Genomic DNA, 4470 nt, shown 5'->3' on the forward strand with positions numbered 1-4470 from the left:
ACCATAATGAGGTTAGGAGTGAACAGGAGCTACCTCCTACATGTTAGTTACTGTGCTAGAGTCTGGGAATACAAAGATGAATAAGAAATGGCACCTGACCTAAAGGAACTTTCATTCTAAAGAAAGAGGCTGATGTTTGCAATGTCAAGTGATAAACCCAAAAATGTGCAAGGATGTTTAAGGTACAATGGTGGCACAAAGAAGAGGGTGATCAGTTGTGTATGGTGGGTGGAAGATCAGGGTCCAGGTTGAGCTGGTGAAGCTTACACTGTGAACTGAAAGATGGGTAGGAGGTGCTGGGGTAGAGGAAGAGCATGCCATGCTTGGAGCAAGGTAAGTGGTGTAATGTCGGAAGCAAGGGTGTGCAGGGTGTGGGGAGCAGTAGCAGATGAAGTTGGAGAAGCAGGTCATACCAAGGGCCATGTTGTGGCCTTTAAACCTTAGAGTGGAGGTAATGGGGAGCCATTGAAGGATTTTCAGTAGGGAAGAGACCAGATTTACATTTAACTAGATGACTGAGGCAGCAAGATAGATGGATGATGGAATCACAGGGGGCCTGTAGTAACTGTGGCTTCCTTTCTATATTAGTTTGCTAGTACTGCCATAATGAAATACCACAGACTGGGTGGCTTAAACAAGAGTGATTTATTTTCTCACAGTCCTGGAGACTAAAAGTCCAAGATCTAGGTGTCAGTAGGTTTGGTATCTCCTGAGACCTCTGTCCTGGGCTTGCAGGAGACCATCTTCTCACTGTGTCCACACATGGCTTTTTCTCTGTGCAAGTGCATCCCCGGTGTCTCTTTGTGTGCCCAAATTTCCTCTTCGTGGGCCGGCCCGTGGCTTACTCGGGAGAGTGCGGTGCTGATAACACCAAGGCCCCGGGTTCGGATCCCATATACGGATGGCCAGTTCGCTCACTGGCTGAGCGTGGTGCTGACAACACCAAGTCAAGGGTTAAGATCCCCTTACTGGTCATCTTTAAAAAAAAAAAAACAAACAAACAAACAAAAAAAACAAATTTCCTCTTCGTATAAAGGAACGAGTCAGATTGGATTTCAGCCCACCCTAATGGCCTTGTTTTTACTTAATCACCTCTTCAAAGTCCCTAGCTCTGAAAACAGTCACATTCTGAGGTACCAGAGGCTAGGGCTTCAATGTAGGAATTTGGGGGTGAGAGTGGACACAGTTCAGCCCACAATATTTTCTTTTTTTTTTTTCTTTTCTTTTTTTTTTTTTTTCTTTTTCGTGACCGGCACTCAGCCAGTGAGTGCACCGGCCATTCCTATATAGGATCCGAACCCGCGGCCGCTGGGAGCGTCGCCGCGCTCCCAGCGCCGCACCCCGCCGAGTGCGCCACAGGCTCGGCCCTCTTTTTTTTTTTTTAAAGATGACTGGTAAGGGGATCTTAACCCTTGGCTTGGTGTTGTCAGCAGCACACTCTCCTAAGTGAGCTAACTGGCCATCCCTATATAGATTCGAACCCGTGGCCTTGGTGTTATCAGCACCGCATTCTCCCGAGTGAGCCACGGGCCGGCCCCAGCCCACAATATTTTCTACTAGTAACAGGTATGAGATGGGGTCTGGAGACCACTGGCTGATAAGATTAAGTTGTTTTCCGTCCCATCATTAGAAAATAACCAACTCATGTAATCCATCGAAATTATCTCTAAACTGGGCATTGTGATCTGCTAATAAAGGCTACTTTTACCTCTTACTTCCCTAGGCCCAGCAGAGAGTCTGATGCAGATGACACTAAAGCCGATTGGATTAATGAAGGATAAATGAACGAATTTGTTACCTGCAGTGGTGATAACCACTGAACTGTAGCTGCCCTTAGACTGCAGGAAGAGGAGAGTGTAGAATAAGATTTGTCTAGTATGTGACTGGGTCAGGAGCTCTCACCTCTGTGATCCAAAGGCATTTAGAATTTTCATTTCAATACCAAATTGTGGTTATAGTTACATTTTTGTCTCCCATAAGTCAGGAGCTCCCTGAGAACCAGGTTTCATACATCTATCTTTGTATTACCAGCCATTAACCCAGTTCCTGGGACAGAGCACACATCTCATTATAGTTTATAGAATGAGTGAGATAAATAGATTAAAAAGTTTTAGTGGATAGAAGCTGCAACTTTGCAATCAGGTTGTATATGTCCTGTTTGTGGTTTATAACATATACTTTTTTTTCCTTTCTTTTTGGTGGTAGTGGCAGTGAAGAACCTTCAACAAATGCTTCATTGAGAAAACAATAGCCAACAGCTGAGAACTTCCTCATCTCACTGCTAAATCTACAAACTGATTTGCATCTTTTTCTTTCTTGTTTCAGTGGAGAAAGAGCCTTTCTCCTAACAAAGGCTAATAATTTCAAATATGCTCTGGAGTCTACCCCCTCACCTTTTCAAGAACTTAAACCTTTAGCCATGCCCTTCTATTATCTTCCACCTCTCTACTGAATTATTCCCAACATTAAACATACTCTCATCTTATATCTTTAAAAAGCCTCCCATGACCCATCCCTCCTTTTAATTCCAACCTTATTTTGCTGCTTTCCTTCTTAAAAGAGCTGTGCAACCACCATTTTACTTCAGAATTTCCCTTCATTCTTCAACCCATTCTAGTCTGGCTTCCAACTATAAGTCCTTATGGATACTTTTCCGTCCTCTCCTACCAGACCTTCAGCAGTTTTCTACAATGTTGATCACTTTTGCTTTCTTGAAACATGTGCAAGGAGGGAGTTAAAGTATAATACCCTCCAAATTGAGAAGGTACTTGGAGACTGAAAAAGGAAGCAGGCAGGTCCATTTGGTAATCAGATATATTTATCAGTTGGGGTGACTTACAGACAGGAGTAGGATGCAATGAAGAATCAGATGTCAGCAGATGAGAGCTCTCTCTCTCTGCAGGTTAGATAACGTTTATATAGCAAAAGCCCCTGTTACTAAGAATAACTTCAAAGAACTATCTTAAGAAAAATAAGGTATAAAATCATTCATCAGGCATCTTGTGATCCACAAGGCAGGGATCTTGCGATGTCTGAGCTCAGGCCACTAACACCACCTGTTGTAACGAATTACTCTCTCCCTGAAACCTGTGTTCCCTTTACATTTGCCCTAACATTAAGGTGTGACTGGTCAGTGAAACAAAGGAATAAGGTTGAGCAGGAGTCAACATGGCAAGTGGGGCACAAGATGGCATGGGTTTTGTTCACCCTCTAACAAAACATTTTCTCCTTTTTGTCTTCCTTGACTAAACTTTTCAGATTTTCTTTTGATCTCTCTGGGTTCTCCTTCACAGTATCCTTTGCTGGTTTCTTCTCTATCCAAGTCTAAAACAGCATCTCTCAAATGTTTGGCATCCTCAGGTGATTTAATGAGCTTCCTGCATACCCAAGACCACCAGTTTTAGTTTAGTTTTAAATACATATCTAAATAATGATGAACAATTGTTTCATATCATGATATATGACTGATATATACTACTCTCTCTGCTGTGAATTCTTTTCTGTCCACTTCACTTGGCTGGATCCTTATCTTTTAGGTCTAGTCATTTCCACAGAGAAGCCTGTTACTCCTTGACAGCACCTTTCTTTCCCCATCATCATAACAGCTAATGATTAAATGAACTTAAACTGTATCAATGTGTAGTGCCTTACATTGTATAAATTCATTTAATCTTCACAATAACACCGTGTGTGTGTGTGGGAGGGGGGATGACTAGTATAAATCTCATTTTCCAGATGAGGAAACAAAGGAAGAGTGGCAGAACCAGGATTACAAACCCAGGAAATCTGGCTTTGGAGTCCATGCCCTTAACTGTGCTAGAGTATTATCCCAATTTATATTACGATTGTCTCCCTCACTAGTGCACAACGTCTGCAGGAGCAAGGACTGTGTCTGAAAGGTTCTGAGCTTAGCTTCAAACAGTACCTGGCACATGGAAAGTACTCAGCTATTTGTTAAACAAATGAATCAGTAATTTAAAAAAATTCCAGTCTGGAAGACAGTTGTAGGACTGAATCCTCATACTCCAGGTGACACTGTAGAAACCGCCTTGTCACTTCCTACCTTGATTTCCTACCCTGCGAATCAGGGGAATCAAGGTAGAATGACAAAGCCAGGTAGAAGAGGCGCCGCGCGCAGAAAGTAGAAAAATGGAGTCGAAACACGGAATCAGAGCACTTATCTGGGGTTTCGCCCCTAGAAGGTGGCACCACGTGGCACAAAGGGAGACACTGCCTTTTTCTCCATTTCGGAGCGGTGTCCAAGCTTCTAGACGTAGGCTCCTGTTTTTCACTGTGAAAAAAGCCGGGGAAGGCCGGGCACCTGGGGAAGCAGGAGGTCTGCGGACACCCAGATGACTACCGTGCGGCCCTGGCAGGCCCCGCCGGTGGCCGCGGAAGCCAGGCCCGCCCTCGCCGCTCAGGCCTGGGCGTGTCCGCGCGGACGCACGGCATGTTGGGAAGGCGCCCGCG

Source organism: Cynocephalus volans, chromosome 10 (genome assembly GCF_027409185.1).
Source record: "Cynocephalus volans isolate mCynVol1 chromosome 10, mCynVol1.pri, whole genome shotgun sequence".
Taxonomy (NCBI): domain Eukaryota; kingdom Metazoa; phylum Chordata; class Mammalia; order Dermoptera; family Cynocephalidae; genus Cynocephalus; species Cynocephalus volans.